Genomic DNA, 13,517 nt, shown 5'->3' on the forward strand with positions numbered 1-13,517 from the left:
TCCAGGGTTCCGAGTGTAATGATTTTAAATTTTCTGGAAATGAAGTTCTTGTTGGACTTTTTAAGTGCTAACAAGTCACTACAATCAATACTATTACAACTGTGTCACTTAAACTGAATATATTTAAAGAAAAGGATATTTGTTTCCATTATGTGTTTTCATAGTTTACCTAGTCGGTTCTCTATTTGTAATCATTTAAGGGTAAAGCTGAAACTGCAAGCACCCAACCAGTAAAGACAATAGCATCAAGGGCGGCGGAAGCACTTTTAATCTGGGGTCCACCGACATCAAAGGGCACTTTGCAGAAATTCGATTGGACTGATGCAGCCTTATATATAGTACCCTTTATAACTCTTATTGTATTATCTTATTTGCGTATACACATCACTCCATCAACGCCCCCCCCCCCTCCCAAGGAAAATATGCTTACTAGCACTGCAATATCCAATGTGCAAATTGGAAAACAAGGAACAAGTTTTCTTTTGAGACAAAATGAGGTGAAATCATGCTAGTTGCTAATGTAGGAATCTTCCGAATTAGAGTTTATTCCTTGTTAATATCTTAACAAATTTTTTTCCATTCGAAATAGCTTTGAGTTTGACCCACAGAAATTCATTAAAAGTCAGGGGCGTAGCCAGGATTTGCAAAGTTATATGCACGACTATCTGAGCGGAGCGCCACCATCGGTTGGCGCGGAGCGTACAAGAAAATTTTTGGTTTTACAAACCCCTCAGATGGCCGGAAACGGCCCTTCCCGAGTGTTCATTCTGGTTCCCTGGCCTCTTGCTAACTTGAGACACCTCAATTTTTATGTAGAAAAAGGGCACATTTTTAACCTGAGGAAAAGTGGGGGGGGGGGCACGTGCCCCCCCGGTTCCGCCGCCCTTGAATAGTATTATAGCATAAACATGAAATACCACAGTTTATGACTCACGAGATTGCTCTTAGACTACAACTGTTTGAAAACTTCGAATTTTTGAGTCCCCCTCCAGCCCCCCCCCCCCCCCGCCACACCAACCCCTCAATGTTACTTTCGACCACGAATATATTCGGAAAGGCTTTTGAGTTGTCCATATTGATCTGCTTTTGCAACCCTCATTTTACTTAGTCAATTAACCACAATAAAAAAATCAATCTAATATTGAGTACGGGGGCACGTCTCCCGACCACCTCCCCCCCCCACCACCTCAGTGACACACACCTAATATCAGCGCCCCTTCTCTTGTCTTGGATACTTTCTGTCTACAAGAAAACAGTCATTAAATCAACGTTCAAATATCGCTAGCATACAAAATCAATGAACCGTATCGCTCTTCTTGGGTGAACAAACATGGCGGACAGTAACTTCCGGTGACTTCACAGAGTAGGCCTGTTGCTCCAATCCAGTTAGTGTACAGATCAGTGGTGCACACTCGTGTCAATGTAAGAAACTGCATATTAGTTTTATTAACATGTATTTCTTTGTTTCTTTCTTCATTTTTTTGTTCTTTAACCGTTTACTCTGTCTCAATTTCTTTTTGTCCTTGTTTACCTCTTTCTTAATCCACTATCTCTATTAGGGTAGTTCTTTTTTTTTGGGTAGTTCCCAAACACTAACACAAACCAATCTATATCATAATGGTGCGGTCCAAAGTCATTGCACACGTTAGTATGAGACACAGTGAGACGTCGTAGCCTGGCACAGTTTCAAAACGGGCGTTTTCACCAAATAGCACTGAGTCGGAAATTGGAGCTGTGCCAAGCTGTAACTAAACCCCGCGATAACGTCAACAATGATATTTCCCCGCAGTGTATGACGCATCCAATTTTAGGCAGTAATTTGCTAGGCTAATCATGTTATGTGTGTTCAGTATTTTAGATCCTCCTGCAAGCAACGTTACGGAATCGACAATTAAGCAATACTTGTTTTATTAGATATGAATGTCAGCTAAACAGAAGACTGCAGAAGAATACAACGATCAATAGAATTGCATTTGCTTATGTTTTCCCTGACCCTACACAAAAACTTGCTGTTCTGGCCAAGTGTAGATGGGCGGTTCATCTATGCAATGATGATACCCTAGGGCTAACTTTACTGAGTTGCTTCCACTTATTTAGATGGTTTTGACTACATTTTTCTGAATGGGGCATCTCTTAGTCTCTCACCATGGAGGTCTGTTTTTACCTCCATACCCTGACTGATACCAAACACATGTACGAAATAATTGTTCACGAGATGGTAATGCATTTGTGGCAATGAATCGTTATTTTAGTACTGCACATGGCAAGCAGTTTCAAAAACGCAGCTTGTAAGAAACTTCCACGTGATTTGATAGACACAATTGTTCTAGGTATATACGACCCAAAATGAGGATTGAATAAGTCTCAGTTTGAGGATCACAACCTTCGCTAACATATTGGCCCACACTTAATTAGTGGTGGGGCATGAGGCTTGTTACCCTAGACCATACAGTATATGTTGTTTATTGGTTGGATTGATACAGTAGGGTCATATATTATCTCAATTAATTGTTAAAAACAGCTTAAAGTTGGTCAAATATCGCATTATTTATGATTCCACACTAAAATGCCGTATTGAGCTGCCCTGAGGTGGAGCTGGGTTTTAACCCCGAAAACACCTTAAATCAATGTGCATCAATGCAGCTGAAATAAATACATGATGAATATAATAGACTCGACAATAAATAAGTGGTCCATTTAGGGTCATACATTGTCTCAATAATTATTAAAAAAAAAAAGCTTAAAGTTGGTCAAATGTCATATATTAAATTTGTATTTCAGGGGCGTCGGAAGCTATTTTGAATTGGTACGGCAGATCAGAGTGTGGCCATCTATCATAATTATCGGGGGTACGTTTGGTAGGTCAAACTACGCTACGCGCCACCATGTTGGCGCGTAGCGTAATGAAGAAAATTTGAAAAAAATGCCTGCCAGATTGCAGGATATGGCACTTCCCGAGCTTGAAAACAATTGACCCGGGTCAATTGTTCATGGCAGAGCCCTGCCATGCCAGAGTAGTCACATTTAGCCTACTTGCTTGTTTCATTTTGGTTCTTTATTTTTTGCCATTTTTTTTTCTTAGTCCTACTTTTTTTCCTTTTTTTTTGCGCCGTGAATATTGGACCGGCTCCGACGCCCCTGATTTGCAACCCTTTTTATACCGTAGCACAGTTGCAAAACGGGCGCGGCTTAAATAATGCACTGAGCTTAGCTGTAACTCCACCTACATATGACTTTGTTAGATCATGGAGCAGCAGTATAAACGCTCCATGGTTAGATCAGTGCTTTTACAAATCGCTCGCTGTATCACATGATCATGATACGTGAATGAACCTTCAAATCCTGCAAGCAACGTAACGGACTCGACAATTAAGCCATACTTGTTTTAATAGAACAAAATCAAAGGTTAGTATCGGTAAGTCCCATTTATCACCCGTGGGCATTTGATGGTTTATATGTGTCGGATTTGGAATGATTCTTCGCTAAATCGTAATTAATGAACATACTGTACATACTGTACATACTAGGTTACCTTATGTTGATTGTATACATTTCCTGCACAAATCATGAAACGTACATTAGGCCTATACGGGTACGCCATGTTGCTCGGAGTGAATGTTGCTCTATACAACAGTATAGAGAGTTACTTGCAACTGTGCGTAGCATTTACGAAATGTGTTATCAAGCTTTCGTGTCCTTCATTCTGTATGTAAAGTTGTTTTGGTCTAAATTTATGCTCATCAATAGTTAAATTGAGTTTATTTTTTTTAAATTTTTTTAAGTAGTATGAGGCTTGCACTGTTATACGGTTTTAGTACCGAAACCGAAACAGCCGGAAGTGACTCAGCGGCCATGTTGGGATATTCAAAACACCACCGCGCACATACAGTGCCTACGTTGCTATGTCGGTCGGTGGCCGAGAAGGTGAAGCGAAGAGAGACCAAGGAATGGAAGTGAATGTCGCAGAAACAATCCTTATTGATCAAGGAAGTGAAGTTGAACATTTGAACCCCTGAGAAATATGTGTTATGTGAGACTAAAATGTTAAATATGCCTATTTTCTGTGCAGGAAAAGATATGGAATAGGTCGTCTGTACAGAGACAGACGCTGCAAGTGCAATGCAATACAAAGTCTCTGGGATACATCGGACTAGGATCTTGAGGGGCATCCCTTCCTCAATGGTTAGGGCCTTTTAATTTCAAGAAAAATGTTAAGCATTTCTTCTAAATTCACTTCAAATTGGGGAAAAGAATTTCAGAACTGGACGAGGCTACATCATCCATGCACAAACTACATGTACCGGCAGTGGCATAGCGATGGGGGGTGGGGGGCGTGGGGGGAGACAGCCCCCCATGAAAGCTTTTCGCCCTCCAGTCGCCACCCCCCACAGGGATTTTGGGTGTCGAAATTTTTTTTTACACTTGCGAAAAAAAATATATCATTGGTCTGAATGGTCTCGAATCTCCATGATGACCACTCAAACAGCCAATCAGTATCTTGTAACCAGTGCGCATTAACTGATCAAACAAGCTAGTGAGCAATACTGTACCCTTATAGAAAAGTGGTTTCCAGGTACATGAATGCCAAAGAAGATGCTGCATGCTGACATCATACACATGTTTCTCACATCGTTGCTCGCGTCATAGCCTCGATACCCTGTTACATTTTCAATCAGGTTTTCACTTCTGGGACTTACGGTACCCTGATACTCTTTAAAACGCTAAAAACCAAATTTTTAAGAAAGGAGACAACACTATCGCTGACAACTACCGGCCAACAGTGGCGGAGCGTCCAAACGGTCAGGGGAGCGAATGCCCCCCCCCCCCCTGACGGACTCAAATGGACTGCTGGCGCCCTTTTCAGCTTTTAAGCACTTTTTACTTCGTGATTATTGACTTTTTTATTGCACTCCCATCTACCTATTGGCTTTTGTCACTTTTTGTTTGTGTAGTTTACTGACAAAATGCTCTAACGTACGGCAGTATTTAATTTATCCGCACTTAATTCTGTTGTACGAAACTCTTTTCAAGAACTGTACGGGGTTTTCGATCTATTTTTATCTCAATACATTACATGTATAGAGATATTGTAACAGTAAGTGGGACTCTCTCTTCTCTTAAAAATTTTTCAGCGTCTTCAAACAAAGTTCTTTTTCTCTGGAATTTCCAGAGCAAGAATATATCATATAGAGCAACAAAAGTGACTATTTTTTATTCCAGAATTGTATCTCATTCTGTGACTTTTTCACCGATTTATGTCCAAATCGGGCCAATTCGGGCCGAAAACACACTTTGTCAGACCTGTTTTGCACACGCTCCAAAACTTATGTTTTATGAAAGAGAATAGAATAGAATTGTCTTTCAACAGTGGTATCGTCTAAAGTAGGGTCCTATGTATTATATGTTTTATTAACATTTTAAACTTTCATTTGTTGTTTACAGGTAGGTATTAATAAGAATTTTACTAGCTGTATATGACATTTTATGGCTTTTATTTGCTTTATTTGATGTTTAAATGATTTTTCTTTCTTAAAACAACACTGAGCTGTCGCCCCTACTTTTAGTAAAAAGGTCCGTTTTTGATGATTAAGCCCCGCCCCCAAGTCTGTTTTGTAGCAGATTGGCTATGACTCATGACAGCTACATGTTATATAGGAAAATGGCTACCCTCGCGACAAATTTTCTGTAGTGTAGTTAGGCCTCATTGAAGGTAGCAGCCACTAACAGCAGACACTAACAGCAGCCACTAAGAAAAAAAGGACAGTAAGACATGACACACAGTACTACAACTGCGGTCGTGTGTGTTTGTTATAACCAGTGTTACCAGCGACAGTTGACGAAAAAACGCTAGATTGGCGAAAATAAAACCCCAAACGCGCTGTATATACTTAATGTGTAATGATCAGAAAAATGATTTTTTTCAAAATCGATTAACTTTAGTTATGGAGCCTACTAGGATGTCCGGTTAGCACCATATTAAAGTAGACAGGTTCATCTTTCACGTGGTATACCTCTACTATCGGTAACAAAACTGATTTTTTGACCAAAAGTGACCTTGAAGTTTTAACCCCGATACAGACCCTTCTCTAAACGCGCTGTGTATACGTTATGTGTAATGATCAGAAAAATGGTTAATTTTTATTTTTTTCAAAATCGATTTACTTTAGTTATGGAGCCTACTAGGATGTCCGGTTAGCACCATATTAAAGTAGACAGGTTCATCTTTCACGTGGTATACCTCTACTATCGGTAACAAAAATGATTTCTTGACCAAAAGTGACCTTAAAGTTTTAACCCCGATACAGACCCTTCTCTAAACGCGCTGTGTATACGTTATGTGTAATGATCAGAAAAATGGTTAATTTTTATTTTTTTCAAAATCGATTTACTTTAGTTATGGAGCCTACTAGGATATCCGGTTAGCACCACATTAAAGTAGAAAGGTTCCTCTTTTACGTGGTATACCTGTACTATCGGTAACAAAAATGATTTCTTGACCAAAAGTGACCTTGAAGTTTTAACCCCGATACAGACCCTTCTCTAAACGCGCTGTATATACGTTATGTGTAATGATCAGAAAAATGGTTAATTTTATTTTTTTCAAAATCGATTAACTTTAGTTATGGAGCCTACTAGGATGTCCGGTTAGCACCACATTAAAGTAGAAAGGTTCCTCTTTTACGTGGTATACCTCTACTATCGGTAACAAAAATGATTTCTTGACCGAAAATGGCCTTGAAGTTTTAACCCCGATACAGACCCTTCTCTAAACGCGCTGTATATACGTTATGTGTAATGATCAGAAAAATGGTTAATTTTATTTTTTTCAAAATCGATTAACTTTAGTTATGGAGCCTACTAGGATGTCCGGTTAGCACCACATTAAAGTAGACAGGTTCATCTTTTACGTGGTATACCTCTACTATCGGTAACAAAAATGATTTCTTGACCAAAAGTGACCTTGAAGTTTTAACCCCGATACAGACCCTTCTCTAAACGCGCTGTATATACGTTATGTGTAATGATCAGAAAAATGGTTAATTTTTATTTTTTCAAAATCAATTTACTTTAGTTATGGAGCCTACTAGGATGTCCGGTTAGCACCACATTAAAGTAGAAAGGTTCCTCTTTCACGTGGTATACCTCTACTATCGGTAACAAAACTGATTTCTTGACCAAAAGTGACCTTGAAGTTTTAACCTCGATACGGACATCTCTAAACGCGCTGTATATACGTTATGTGTAATGATCAGAAAAATTTATGATTTTTATTTTTTTCAAAATCGATTAACTTTAGTTATGGAGCCTACTGGCATGTCCGGTTAGCACCACATTAAAGTAGACAGGTTCATCTTTCACGTGGTATACCTCTACTATCGGTAACAAAAATGATTTCTTGACCAAAAGTGACCTTGAAGTTTTAACCCCGATACAGACCCTTCTCTAAACGCGCTGTATATACGTTATGTGTAATGATCAGAATTTCTTTTTTTTCTTCAAAATCGTTTAACTTTAGTTATGGAGCCTACTAGGATGTCCGAATAGGACCACATTAATGTTGAAAGGTTTATCTTTCACGTGATGTACCTCTACTATCGGTTACAAAAATGATTTCTTGCCCAAAAGTGGCCTTAAAGTTTTAACCCCGATACGGACATCTCTAAACGCGCTGTATATCTAATGTGTAATGATCCAAAAAATGATTGTTTTTTCCAAAATCGATTAACTTTAGTTATGGAGCCTACTAGGATGTCCGAAAAAGACCACATTAAAGTAGAAAGGTTCATCTTTCACGTGGTATACCTTTACTATTGGTAACAAATATGATTTCATGACCAAAAATTCCCTTAAAGTTTTAACCCCGATACGGACATCTCTAAACGCGCTGTATATACGTAGTGTGTAATGATCAGAAAAATGGTTAATTTTTATTTTTTCAAAATCGATTAACTTTAGTTATGGAGCCTACTGGCATGTCCGGTTAGCACCACATTAAAGTAGACAGGTTCCTCTTTCACGTGGTATACTTCTACTATCGGTAACAAAAATGATTTCTTGACCAAAATGACCTTAAAGTTTTAACCCCGATATAGACCCTTCTCTAAACGCGCTGTATATAAGTTATGTGTCAGAAAAATGGTTAATTTTTATTTTTCCAAAATCGATTTACTTTAGTTATGGAGCCTACTAGGATGTCCGGTTAGCACCACATTAAAGTAGAAAGGTTCCTCTTTCACGTGGTATACCTCTACTATCGGTAACAAAAATGATTTCTTGACCAAAAATGGCCTTAAAGTTTTAACCCCGATACGGACATCTCTAAACGCGCTGTATATACGTAATGTGTAATGATAAGAAAAATTTATGATTTTTATTTTTTTCAAAATCGATTAACTTTAGTTATGGAGCCTACTAGGATGTCCGGTTAGCACCACATTAAAGTAGAAAGGTTCATCTTTCACGTGGTATACCTCTACTATCGGTAACAAAAATGATTTCTTGACCAAAAGTGACCTTGAAGTTTTAACCCCGATACAGACCCTTATCTAAACGCGCTGTATATACGTTATGTGTAATGATCAGAAAAATGGTTAATTTTATTTTTTTCAAAATCGATTAACTTTAGTTATGGAGCCTACTAGGATGTCCGGTTAGCACCACATTAAAGTAGAAAGGTTCCTCTTTTACGTGGTATACCTCTACTATCGGTAACAAAACTGATTTTTTGACCAAAAGTGACCTTGAAGTTATAACCTCGATACAGACCCTTCTCTAAACGCGCTGTATATACGTTATGTGTAATGATCAGAAAAATGGTTAATTTTATTTTTTTCAAAATCGATTAACTTTAGTTATGGAGCCTACTAGGATGTCCGGTTAGCACCACATTAAAGTAGAAAGGTTCCTCTTTTACGTGGTATACCTCTACTATCGGTAACAAAACTGATTTTTTGACCAAAAGTGACCTTGAAGTTATAACCTCGATACAGACCCTTCTCTAAACGCGCTGTATATACGTTATGTGTAATGATCAGAAAAATGGTTAATTTTTATTTTTTTCAAAATCGATTTACTTTAGTTATGGAGCCTACTAGGATGTCCGGTTAGCACCACATTAAAGTAGACACGTAAATCTTTACGTGGTATACCTCTACTATCGGTAACAAAAATGATTTCTTGACCAAAAGTGGCCTTAAAGTTTTAACCCTGATACGGACATCTCTAAACGCGCTGTATATACGTTATGTGTAATGATCCAAAAAATGATTAATTCCTGTGTGGGCAATTGGGCCTTTGAGGTTGCTGCATGGGTCCCGTTACAGTTAAAATATGAAGTCGTTGGTATTTTTGGATACCGCAATGTCCAATAGGGCCAACACCTCTAAACGAATTATCCTGCTTTTTGTTAACATAATCAAATCACGTGTGGGCCATGGGCCCTTTAGGCCATGGTAGAGGATAAATTTGTAGTCATAGGTTTTTCTTTTTTTAATACCCGACAACCTTATGGTCCAGCGCCAATAAAAAGAAATCATACTGCTCTCTTTTCACATGATTAAATCATGTGTGGGCCACGGGCCCTTTCTGGCTGCTGTATGGGTCCTGGCACATCATAAAGTTGTTGTTATTAGTATTTTTGGATACCCCAATTTCCAAAGGGTCCAATGCCACTTTAAGAATCACCCTGCTCTCATTTCACATAAATGAATCATATGTGGGCCACAGGCCTTTTTTGGTTGCTGCCTGCATGGGCCCATGTACATCATAAAGTTGCTGTAATTAGTATTTTGGGACACCCCAATGTTTAACTGGTGTACCGCAAAATGAATTATCCTTGTCTCTTTTCGCATGATTAATACCATTTTGATGGGCCCTTCTGCAGGGCCCGTCACAAGGTACAATTACTGTCATTGCTATGGTTCTAAAAGTATCTTACTTTGAGTTTTATCCAGCGCTTTTGCCTTGCGTCTTTCACATGATTAAATCAACATTTGAGCCCCCTATTTTAATTGAAGGCACATTTAGACTACATATACGCACATTGTGTGGCACGGCAGCAACACATAACCTTGAATCCTGGTCATAAACGGACATAAGCTGCCCATTAAACCCTCTGTCTCTTTTCAAATCTTCTGGGTTCCCGGTCCAGTTGAGTATCGAATCGATGCAGACTGGGTTGAAAGTAAACGCGGGCCAAGTGCAGTGCAATGCAATAAACTAGGCTCACATCACTGCAAGATGCGAGCCATCATAATGACGTCACAGGTCGATTTACTGCAAATTTATCCTCTACCATGGCCCAGACAACCTCAAGGGCCCATGGCCCACGCGTGATTTGATCATGTGCAAAGACACAAGGATTATTCTATAATTGCATTGGACCCTTTATACATTGGAGAAACCAAAAAATACCATCTACGACTTTTATCTGTACCGGGCCCCAGGCAACAGCCATAAAGTGCCCATGGCCCACACATGATTTGATTATGTTAACAAAATCAGGATAATTCTTTTAGAGGTGTTGGCCCTATTGGACATTGCGGTATCTAAAAATACCAACGACTTCATTTTTAACTGTAACGGGGCCCATGCAGCAACCTCAAAGGCCCAATTGCCCACACAGGAATTAATCATTTTTTGGATCATTACACATAACGTATATATATGTTGAATTTGACATGTTGATAGACGTAATGACATATTGGTATTTTGTCTCGATATGTTCATATGGAATTGTAACATGTTGATATCGAATTGGACATATATATTAACTTGGACACTCCACTTTCTTTTTCGACATTTATGGAACGTTTGGCTCTCCGTACTCTTCCACTGTCTTTGTGTTATGTTTTCACTTAGTTTTGTATGATCTGATCATCTGATCACTGTATCGTCTCTGTATTCCAATCAAGTCTTGGTAATAAACAGAAAGTAATTCATCAATTCTTTTCATGTTGCGATCACTCAGCTGATTAGATTTAAGAACTTTCATTCTCGATTCAGCATGACCAATTGTTCGTGGTACCGAAACTTTACGAACGTTTCTGGTAATACTATTTATATCTACATCTATATTAATATGTCGGTTCAAGTCACCGAGAAGTAACCCAGACCAAAAAGCAGATGACGGTAATAAAACAGTCTCCAATTCTTTCATAAGTACTGGAGAGTAAAATAGATTGGGATCATACATTTGTTCTTGTATTCACTGGCGGATCCAATGGGGGGGGGCCAAGGGGGGCCATGCCCCCCCCCAAAGGTGAGCAAAAAAGTGTTTCCGAACATCCGCTAAATCGTATGATTGGAAATTTAAAAAATCGAGAGGAATAGCAGTGGTAGACTAGTCTAAACCTTTTTGTTTTCTGGTTTAAAATTAAATGCAGAGCTCCCAACTGACCCGCGATTCGCGGGAATTAGACCCGCAGTCTAACACCCAAACCCGCTGACCCGCACAAGCGTCCGAAAAAACCGCATTGTAATTGTCAAGTATACATAAAAAAATTTGCATCGAATTTTGACTTAGCAACCATCATTTCTTTAGCATTTAGCATAATAGAGTATAAAACCTCCTTTACAGCATCATTTGAACCTTTGAATTGGGGCGAGCAGCGAACATTTTCATGCCACGGGAAAGAATGAATTATCACCTACTGTTCAATTTATTGATGTTACACAAAAAAAAATGCATATTTCTCAGAAAATTTTGGGTGACAAAAGCCTTTCTAAGTGCCACCATTTCACATGTAGGCATCACCAGGATTCCAAAAAAATTCAATAGGGGAGGGGGACACCCCCTCCTTTTATACCCCTCCCCCAGGACGGCGATTCGTGGCATGGACCAGCATTTGCCTTCTCAAGAGTTGGGAGCTATGTAAATGTATGAGCATGAGGATTTACAGTTTAACACCATTTTGCAGTTACAGGCTGGTTGTAAGAAATTTATAACCTATGAGAAATAAAATTTCTTGAGAAAGATGATCCCAACTTTGTTTTATAAATATTTTAGAAAATTACACCTGGGAAACATTTTTTTTAGAAGTAAATTAACTTCACCATTGTACACTTTTGTCGCACCAAATTGCATCTGAGGGCATTCAGCAATAGAAAATTTTCCAAAGGGGAGGGGGGCACCCCATCCCCTTAGACCCCTCCCCCATATCACTCTAATGCCACTTTGGCCCCTCCCAAACAGAGGCCCTGGATCCGCCAGTGCTTGTATTTGATATGCTACTGGATGTAACTAAGTGTGAATATAGGGTTTGGCATGTCTCATAGAGAGTCTGTTTAACTTATAAGACGTTTTATTGTTGTGATAATATTACAAATTATACTTTTACAAAGAGGTAATGAGAAGAGAGATTAATATCGTCAGTCATTCTTTAGAACCTCAAGATCATACTGCAGGATGATTCGTACTAGTTAACAAAAGTATCCGATCGTGTGTTAAATGTACAATGTATTCCACACAGACTTCATGTTGGTTATATGTGGTCTTATGGTACGATGTGAAGATTTTCTTGTCATGCCTCAAAAAGGTAAATGACTAACTTCTTTTGAAAGAGAATACAGTGCGACAAAAAGTTATCAATTTTATTTGATTACATATTTTGTCTATATAGTCTGATATTTCGGTACAGGTGGAGCACAGAAGTAGATTTGATACAAACAGTAGCTATGGAGCACAAATATTCAGTTTGTTCCGACAAAAAGGACAAAATTGAATCATAATTAAATCTAATCAAGAAATCAGTTTTGTTAGGGGTCTGTATCGGGGTTAAAACTTTAAGGCCATTTTTGGTCAAGAAATCATTTTTGTTACCGATAGTAGAGGTATACCACGTGAAAGAGGAACCTTTCTACTTTAATGTGGTGCTAACCGGACATCCTAGTAGGCTCCATAACTAAAGTAAATCGATTTTGAAAAAAAAAAATTAACCATTTTTCTGATCATTACACATTACGTATATACAGCGCGTTTAGAGAAGGGTCCGGATCGGGGTTAAAACTTTAAGGCCATTTTTTGTCAAGAAATCATTTTTGTTACCGATAGTAGAGGAATACCACGTAAAAGAGGAACCTTTCTACTTTAATATGGTGCTAACCGGACATCCTAGTAGGCTCCATAACTAAAGTAAATCGATTTTGAAAAAAAAAAATCATAAATTTTTCTGATCATTACACATAACGTATATACACCGCGTTTAGAGATGTCCGTATCGGGGTTAAAACTTCAAGGTCACTTTTGGTCAAGAAATCAATTTTGTTACCGATAGTAGAGGTATACCACGTAAAAGATGAACCTTTCTACTTTAATGTGGTGCTAACCGGACATCATAGTAGGCTCCATAACTAAAGTTAATCGATTTTGAAAAAAATAAAATAAACCATTTTTCTGATCATTACACATAACGTATATACAGCGCGTTTAGAGAAGGGTCCGGATCGGGGTTAAAACTTTAAGGCCATTTTTTGTCAAGAAATCATTTTTGTTACCGATAGTAGAGGAATACCACGTA

At 38.5% G+C, this 13,517-nt stretch overlaps 1 protein-coding gene across 7 annotated transcripts in view; it reads left to right on the forward strand.

Annotated features, from left to right (window-relative positions):
* LOC139976782 (uncharacterized) overlaps nucleotides 1-13,517 on the forward strand; it is a 162,177-nt gene that overhangs the window by 94,429 nt on the left and 54,231 nt on the right. For 4 of the 7 annotated variants that reach the window (XM_071985543.1, XM_071985548.1, XM_071985549.1 and 1 more), the window contains exon 1: nucleotides 3,299-3,405. The exons of 1 other annotated variant lie outside the window; for it this stretch is intronic. The gene's annotated coding sequence lies outside the window, so the exon portion shown is untranslated. Of the gene's footprint in view, nucleotides 1-1,129; nucleotides 1,135-3,298; nucleotides 3,416-13,517 lie in introns of those variants that run through there. 2 more of the 7 variants (XM_071985546.1, XM_071985544.1) reach the window with 2 other exon arrangements.

This window comes from Apostichopus japonicus, chromosome 12, assembly GCF_037975245.1.
Source record: "Apostichopus japonicus isolate 1M-3 chromosome 12, ASM3797524v1, whole genome shotgun sequence".
Lineage (NCBI taxonomy): Eukaryota > Metazoa > Echinodermata > Holothuroidea > Aspidochirotida > Stichopodidae > Apostichopus > Apostichopus japonicus.